The sequence below is a fragment of the Carcharodon carcharias genome, chromosome 2, assembly GCF_017639515.1.
Source record: "Carcharodon carcharias isolate sCarCar2 chromosome 2, sCarCar2.pri, whole genome shotgun sequence".
In the NCBI taxonomy this organism is placed as follows: domain Eukaryota; kingdom Metazoa; phylum Chordata; class Chondrichthyes; order Lamniformes; family Lamnidae; genus Carcharodon; species Carcharodon carcharias.
In genome coordinates, this window is record NC_054468.1 from 43389374 (window position 1) to 43399012 (window position 9639).

Here is a 9639-nt window from a genome sequence, read left to right on the forward strand (position 1 = left end):
TGCGTTCAACATGGTAACATCTTAACCAATCAGAGCCAACTTGCCAATCCATCAGCACCCTTTTTGTCATGCAGTATAAATTGTTGTTTCCTTTGAAATTTGGCATTCTTGCATCTGTCATGATGTGTGCAAGATGAAAAGCTTCAACAGCATGTCTTTTATTTCAGGAAAACTAAACGCTAGTGAAATTCCATGGAAGAATAAATATTATTAGGGAATAATAGAGGCTTAGGGAAGAGGCATGCATTAAGTACATAGATAGTAGATAAGTGCATGAAGAGATTAGGAGAGAAGTCAAAAAATGGGAAAGCAAAGAGGAACTATGAAATTAAATTATCAAGGAACATAAGAGAATAGTAAAATATGTTACAGGCTCATAAGTAAAAAAGGAAGGCTGTGATGGGAATAAGACTTCAGGGATAGACGGGATAATACCATAGGTAATGATAGAGAAATGGCAGAAATATTAAATAATTATTTTAATTTGGTATTTACTAAGAAGTTGGACATAATATTGAATGATGAGCTGAGCAATGAGCTAAGTGCATTTAAAATAAAAAAGGAATGTATTGAATAAACTAAACAAACTCAAAGAAGATAAAGCCCCTGGTCCGATTAATTGTATCCATGCATTTTAAAAGAACTTAGGAAAGAGATAGACATTGCTGCACATATTTACTTTGTTAGGAAAAGGCTTATGCCAGAGCTAATGTAATTCCTATGTTTAAGAAGGGGACAGAAAATGTGTAGGGGATTGTAGACCAGTCAGCTTAAAATTGGTAGTAGGAAAAACAATGGAATCCCTACCAAAGGGGAGAGTAGAAGAACATCTAGATATGCAAAATACAGTAAAGAATAATGAATTTTAAAAGGGAAAATCTTGCTTGACCAATTTTATTGAAATTTTTAGGAGGTAACAAAGAGAATAGACAGTGACAATGCAGTGGATGTCATTTATCTGGATTTTCAAAAGGACTTTGATAAGGTGCCCCATAACAGACAAATGAATAAGGCCAGAGAATGTGGAATCAAGGGACAAGTGACAGAATGGGTTGCTAGCTGGCTTCAAGACAGAAAGCCGAGAGTGGGAGGAAAGGGTAGTTACTTGGAGTGGCAGAAGGTGGGAAGTGGTGTTCCACAAGAATATGTGCTGGAACCACTGCTGTTCACAATTTACATGAATGATTTGGACTTTGGAATCAAAAGTACAATTTCTAAATTTGTGAATGACACCAAATCGGAGTGGGGGTGAGGTAGTCAATACTCAGGGGGACTGCAACAAATTACAGGAAGACATTAATAAACTTGCAGAATAGGCAGATAATTGGCAAATGAAGTTCAACACAGATAAATGAGAAGTTAGCACACTTTTGTACAAAGAATAGGAAGGTCACTTATTACTTGGAAGGTGCAAAACTAAGTGTGGTGGAGGAACAAAGGGATCTCACAGTACAAATGAACCAACCACTAAAAGTGGCACCATTGGCAAGCAAGACTATATAAAAAATAAAAGCCAAATGCTAGTCTTCATTTCCTGAGGGATAGAATTGAAAAGTAGGGAAATTATCCAAAACCTGTATCGCACCTTGAGTAGACACACACAGTCTTGCGTGTAGTTCTGGTCACATATTATAGAAAGGATATAAAGGCAGCAGAGAGAATGCAGAGAAGATTTACAATGATGATATCAGAAACACGTGGATATACATATCAGGAAAGGATTAACAAGATGAATCTCTTTTCTCTTAAAATGAAGAATAAGAGGTGAAAAGTTTTGACAAAGTGGTCAGAGGGAGAATTTCCTCTTGTGGGGAAGAGCATAACTAGAATCTAAGATAGTCATCAAGAAATCCAATAGGGAATTCAAATGAATCTTCTTCACACAAAGAATGATGAGAATGTGGAACTCACTATCATAGGGTGAACAGTATAGATGCACTTAAGGAGAAATTAGACAAGCATATGAGGGAGAAGGGGATAGAGGGTTACAATGGTAGATTTTGATGAGAAAAATTGGATGGCATCTCGAGTGGAGCATAAACACCAGCATGGACTAGTTAGACTGAATGGCCTGTTTCTGTGCCTTATATCCTATGTAATCCATGTGATGATTATCATCGTGTCAAGATTTTCAGATCCCTGTCCTAAATTTTCTTTATTTCAGGTTGAATCTATGGATCCTGTCCTAATATCAAGGATTGCCTTGTTCCAGATTCACTTACTTCATACATGTGAATTATTTGTATGCCTCTATCAAGTCCCTTCTCAGTTGTTTCTTCTATGGCTGAAAAGCCAGCATGTTTTTTCATAACTCAGTTGTCTGTCACTTGCAGTTCTTTTCTGAACTGCCTCTAGGGCTGGAACATTCCTTTGTGTCCTGATGATTAAAACTGGAATATTTAAGGTGTCCTCTGATTAGACCACTGCACAAATGCAGCATGACATTCATTGATTTATCGTTTCAGTAATTTATTTTGGTATTCTCTCCACATTGAGTTCAGCCTTCAACTTGTGTATAGTGCAACATTCTACTTTCAATTCTGTTATTTTTACCATCTACTCAACTGAAAGAAAGCCTTTCTCTTTTTTTCTACTCAACTGCAATAAGTTTACATTTTGAAAAATTCAAAATAATAAGTTTTCTAGAAATTTTGCAACAGGCAACTCCCACTGTGATAAGGAATAATCTAGGTGGAAATTGTTTAGAAGCACTGTGCTGTCACATTCAGTCAGACCACCTTTAGAATGGTTGTAGGTAATTTCTTGGCAATGTTTCCACATGGTGACATTCGTCTGGCACGTTTTCATTTGATTTGGAAATCAGTGCAGAATATTGCCTCTACCAGTTGACTTATATGGATATGATTTTTTGAACATTGTTCATGTCAGAAATCTGTGTTTAATCACCAGTGGAAGCTAATATTTATTACACTGGAATGATTTATTTAGCCAATACAGAGCAAAGCACTAACATTGCTATAGCAAGACCTGATTTCTTGATTGCCCCTCTGAGTAACAGGATTTCCATTATTCACAATACAGAAAACATTGGGGAACTCATGTGGATGTTTTTACACAGTGCATGGTGTGAAGTGATACATCAAAGACTTTGTGAGATCCTTCATGAAATTACTTAAGATAGCTGACATATTTACTTCAATGAAAGAAATAAATTCATTTCTGAACATATCCAATATTAGAAAATTCAAATAATCTGCATCTCTCTTAATCATGGGTTGTTGCTACTTATCTGATAATTCCTAACCTTGGCTGACCTTGTTTTGTGATAAATCACTTAACTAAGTGAATTGTGGGAATAATCTCCACAAACTATTTAAAAGGATTTCATAAACTGCCACATAGCTTAATTTAAGGTAATCTAAATCCACCTGTGATGCTTAAATAATAAGCTCCACCTATCTTGGGGGTAATGGAAGTTTGTAAAAGCCACCAGTGATATGCCCATAGAAGAAATGGTCCCACTTGTATGAGTACGAATTGAGCCAAGCGCAGAACTTGGAATATATTGAGTCAATGCTCGTGCTGTAGAGGGACCAGGAGTTATGGTGAAGCAGGAAATAGTCCTGTTTAATAAAATTTCCTGATCCCTAGTGATCAGTCCTTCTATTGGGTAGGGAGTACACTAATTAGAAGTTGCCCCTCTTCACAGAGATGCATTTCTGCTGTGATGTAAAGGAACTAGCTGATGCGAATAGAGTCAGCCTGTTAGTGAGGCTCTGGATCAGACTGATAGAAAAATATAAAAAAATTATGCCCCCCTCCCATCCAACTCCCAAAATTAACTTTCGCAAAATAAATACAGTGCATTAGTATGAATAAAAATTTGCATTTGTAATAAGATTTATTTTACATGAAAAAGGAGAATACTATGATACTGATTGTACATTCTCATTGTCTACAGTTTTAACAGGATATGCACTAGAAGAAATGCACAGCATAATGTGGAACGTGGCTCATGTGATGTCATGCTATGTGTTCCTGCAACAGTTACTAGATGACCTTATGTGTAATTTACACGATCAATAATCAATACAATAGAGCGGATGAGATTAAATTAGATTATTTGATATTATTTACTAGTTTGCAGTTTTGGAATGGTCATGTAGATGTACAAATTTGTAAAATGGAGGAATGAGGAATATAATATGAAATTTTTCAAAAGATTGTAATGTAAATACATGGAAATCTATATGTATGTCAGTATATGTGGATGTATATCAGTAGATCTAGACCTGTCATTCCCACTGCTGAAGCCTGTTTAGTAATTTCATGAATAGCTCATTCAGTTTCTTGCCATCCCTCCAAATTTTTGCCACTCTAGGTGATCGCCTCATTTATCTAGTGGTTGCACCAGACATGGTCCTGGAAACCCTGCTTCTGCTAGGCAACAAGAGTGCACTGTAAAAAAAAAATCCTGCGGGCATGCACTCTGTGGAATCCGATGATTATTGGTACTAGCCTTCTGCTGACTGGACACATAGGTAAACTGGATCAAAGCTGAGCAATCTGATTGTAGCTGCCCTTGAGAAGCACCTCATTGTGGGCAGTATTATGAACTTCATCATTTGTGCCATCATTCAGCACCAGGACTTTGGAAGATTGAGTTAGAGGTATGAGTTGAGAGGGATGGAAACTCAGATGTGCTCACATCCTATTAGAGAGTCTCCATGCTGGCAAGAAAGAAAAGGTTCAGTTGGATTTATGACTTTCTTCTGTTTAAAGAGGAAAACATTCTAAGAAAAGTAATCCTCCAGACTTTCTATAACCTTTAAAGATTATTTTTGAGTGTTTTTCCTTCCTCGATGGTAAAGATATGTGAGAGAACTACAAATGTATGTTACAATCCCATCAGCATTACAAAAATTTGGAATTCAGCTGAACTTGTTTGAAGTGATATAAAGTGACATAGCAGAATGTTCTAAACGGTCTAAACTGAGGTCAGATGTATAGACTGTTTGAAATCATGTGGATAATGATTTTTTTTTATTGATAACTTAGAAGTAAAAATGTTACTTCTGTTGATTTAGTTTTGCTTCATTTTGATAGTTTTTAAAATAAATTCCATATTTCTTGATTGAAAATGGTACAGGTGTGCAAGACTTTCTACATGAGGTCTGTTAAAACCTTAAAAAATTGAACTTAGTTGATATGTATTGTAGCACCATTCCATACTGTCGGGCCAGACATTTCTGTAGAAGTAACAGTGAGGTTAACTGATGTTATCAAAATGTAAATTGTTCAGCAACTTCCAGAGAACATATATGTGCAATTAAATAGGGAAATCTGGAAGTTATGTTCCGAGTTGCCCTGCTCCTCCAGAGGCTTTACTATGCTGAAATTTCACTTTGAGCTACATTGACATTGAGCTACAGGAATATAGCATGAAGTTTCTATACTTGCATGATAACGTACACTAGTGTTGCCAGAAAAAGTAAGGCCTGTCCACTCCAATATAAGTAAATTTGTAAAAATATAGTAAGGCTTGATTACAGCCACTAAAAAATAACTTGTACAAATTTGAAGTCTCATTCCTTTAGATTTTAATCATTGTTGGAGATTTAACATTGTTTTTACATTTTCTTTCTGTCTGTTTTATCTCTCTCAATCCCACCTTTCCTTCCTCCCTTTATTTTGCTTCCTGTACCTAATTTGACATTCAATTCTAATATACACTTCTTGGTTCAGACTCTGTGCTCCTCAATAATGCTTAAGGAGGTAGACAGTTTTATTCACACTGGTCCCAGATTTCCCACAGAGGGCGCTGCATTGTTTTGGCTCTCCAATTACAGGAAAATACAATGCAAAATCCCATATAGTCTATGGGCAAGTGTAAGTGTAATTAATGGCCTTTGGTATGGCCTGATAGCCATTACAGAGACATGGTTACAGGGAGATCAAAGCTAGGAACTAAATATTCAGGGGTATGTGAACTTTTGAAAAGACAGGCAGGAAGGAAAGGGTGGTGGGGTAGCCTTGTTAGTACAAGATGGAATAAGTACAATAGCAAGAAATGATCTTGGATCAGAAGATGTAGAATCTATATGGGTAAAGTTAGAAATAAAAAGGGGAAGATGACATTGGTGGGATTAGTCTTTAGGCCACCTAACAGTAGCTAATCTGTAGGACAGAGAATAAATCAGGAGATAATAAAGGCATGTAAAAAAGGCAGTACATTAATCATGGGTGACTTTAATCTTATTGTAGATTTGGAAAATCAAATTGGCAAAGGCAGCCATGAGCAAGAGTTCATAGAGTGTATTTGGGACAGTTTCCTAGAACAATGGGCAGAATGTTTCTGTTGGTGAGCTGGGGTTGGGACCCGCTCACCGACGTGGGATGACGTCAGGGGGAACCCCCAATGTTATCCCGCCTCATTAAATATTCAGGAAGGCAGGCGGACATCGCGATCAGCTGTCCGCCCGCCGACCTGTCAATAGCCAACTGAGGCCATTGACAGGATCATTAAGCCAATTAAAGGCCCTGCCCGTCCAACCTTGAGGCTGGCGGGTAGGCCAGGAGCCCCAGAGGGCTTCTGAAAAAAACATGAAACCTCATCCACTGGCGGGATGAGGTTTCATGTCTGTTTGAAAAAAGTTTAATAAAGTTTTTGTAATATTTATTAACATGTCCCATCTCGTGTGACACTGTCACATGAGGGGGGCATGATAATTTTTTTATGATTCTAATTTTGAAGTTTGAAACACTGTCAGTGATCTCCCTGAGGCAGCACTTAGCCTCAGGGAGCTGTGCACTCTTTCGTGCACATGCGTGAAAGAGCATACTCTGACAGTTGGGGAATCCCTCCCTCCCCCCACCCTGCACAAGAAGCGCATAGCGCTTCCCTTTGGGCGGCCTGTTGGGCAGGCCAAACTTAAAATGGCGACGGGGCCCATTTTGGCAGCGGCGATTGGCTGCCCGCCCACCGCTGAGCTGGCGGGTCCTGCCCGCCATGTAAGGGCAAAATTCTGCCCAATATGTTGTGGATCCAACCAGGGATCAGGCTTTTTTGTATCTGGTAATGTGTAATGAGGCAGGTTTAATAAATGATCTCAGAGTAAAAGATCCCCTAGAAAAAAGTTACCATGACATGGTAAAATTTAGCATTCAGTTTGAGAGTGAGAAACTTGGGTCGGAAACAACTGTGCTAAACTTAAATAAGGGTAATTACAAAAGAATGAGGGCAGAGTTAGCTGGAGTGACTGGGAAAGGAGTTTAGCAGAAAAGGCGGGTAATGAACAATGGCAGATGTTTAAGAAGATAGTTCATGACTCGCAACATAGATATGTCCCAGTGAGGAAGAAGAATTCTAGGAAGGGGATAAACCAACCATGGTTAACCAAGGAAGTTAAGGAGTGTGTCAAATTGAAAGAAAAACATACCGTATGGCAAGAAATAGTGGTAAACCAAAGGATTGGGAAAGTTTTAAAACCCAACAGAAGATGACCAAAAAAAAATAAACAGGGAGAAAGTAAACTTTGAGGGGAAATTGGTAAATAGTATAAAAACAGACAGCAAGAGCTTCTTTAAATATATAAAAAGGAAGAGAGAGGCCAAAGTGAACATAGGTTCCTTAGAGAATGAGGCTGGGCAAATAATAAGGGGGAACCAGGAAATGACGGAGGAGTTGAATAAATACTTTGCATCAGTCTTCACTGTAGAAGACACTAATAGCGTTCCAAAAATATTAAATTATCAATGGGCAAAAACGGGGCATGGGTAGAAAATAAATACAAAAACTATCAGTAGAGAAAATGTACTAGGGAAACTAATGGGGCTAAAGGCCGATAAATCCCCTGGATCTGATGGGTTGCATCCTAGGATATTAAAGGAAGTAGCTGCAGAGATAATGGATGCACTGGTAGTAATCTTCCAAGAATCCTTAGATTCTGGAAAAGCCCCAGAGAATTGGGAAACTGCCAATCTAACACCCTTATTTAAAAGGGAGGGAGACAAAAAACAAATAACTATAGGTCAGTTAGCTTAACATCCATCATTGGGAAAATGTTAGAGCCTATTATAAAGGATGTAATAGCAGAGCATTTGGAAATGCATAATATAATCAAGCAGAGTCAACATGGCTTCATGAAGGGGAAATCATGACTGACAAGCTTATTAGAATTCTTTGAGGAGGTAACAAGCAGGATAGATAAAGGGGAACCAGTAGATGTAATATAATTGGATTTCCAAAAGGCGTTCGATGAGATATGACAAATAAGGCTACTTGATAAGATAAGAGCTCATGGTGTTAGGAGTAGAATGTTAGAATGGATAGAGGATTGGCTAACTAATAGAAGATGGAGAGTTGGGATAAGGGGCACATTTTTAGGATGGCAACATGGAACTAGTGGAGTGCCACAGGGATCAGTGCTGGAGCCACAATTATTAACAATATATATTAATGACTTGGATGAGGGAAGTGAATGTACTATTGCCAAGTTTACGGATGACACAAAAATAGGTGGGAAGGCAAGTGGTGAGGATGACACAAAGAGTCTACAGAGGGATATAGACAGGTTAAGTGAATGGGCAAAAACTTGGTAGATGGAACATAATGTGGGAAAATGTGAGGTAAAATTTGACAGTAAGAATAGAGGAGCTGAATACTACTTAAAATAAAAAGACTGCAGAAAGCTGCCACACGGAAGGATTTGGGGGTCCTCGTGCATGAATTCCAAAATGCTAGCATACAAGTTCAGCAGGTAATAGGGAAGGCAAATGGAATGTTGGCCTTTATTTCAAAGGGAGTAGAGTATAAAAATAGGGAGGTCTTGCTAAATCTATACAAGGCACTAGTTAGACCACACCGAGAATACTGTGATAAGTTTTGGTTCCCTTATCTAAGCAAAAGATGTATTGGCATTGGAGGCAATCAAGAGGAGGTTCACTAGGTAGATCCCGGCTGTGGAGGGATCTTCCTATGACGAGAGGCTGAGTAGGTTGGGCCTGTACGCATTGGAGTTTAGAAGATGAGAGGCGACCTTTTTGAAACATGTAAGATTCATAGGGGGTAGATGCTGAGAGGTTGTTTTCCCTTATGGGAGAGTCCAGGACCAGAGGGCATAATCTCAGAGTAAGGGGTCACCTATTTAAAACAGAGCTGAGGAGGAATTTCTTCTCTCAGATGGTAGTGAATCTGTGGAATTTCTTTTCTTCAGAGGGCTGTAGAGGCTGGGTTGTTAAGTATATTCAAGGCTGAGAGAGACAGATTTTTAATCAGTAAGGTAATCGAGGGTTATGGGGAATAGGCAGGAAAGTGGAGTTGAGGATTATCAGATCAGTCATTATCTCATCTGATAATCCTCTGCTCCACTTTCCTGCCATAATCTCATTAACTGGTGGAGCAAACTCAATGGGCCAAATGGCCTACTTCTGCTCCTACGTTTTATGATCTTATGGTCTTATGGGGCAGGATTTTGCCCTTGATGGGGGTGCTCTGCAGGGGTGGGGGGTTGGCAGGGGGTGGTCGGAAAGCCGACCGCCGCCCACAATCGGCTCCGCACAGTGATTTCACGCGGGCAGGCCAATTAAGGCCCGCCCTGCATGGATTGCAAGCGATAGTGCTCAGTGTTGCCTGTGAGGGGGGGTGGGGAGGAGGGAGAGCCAGGCCTAGTGCGCAGT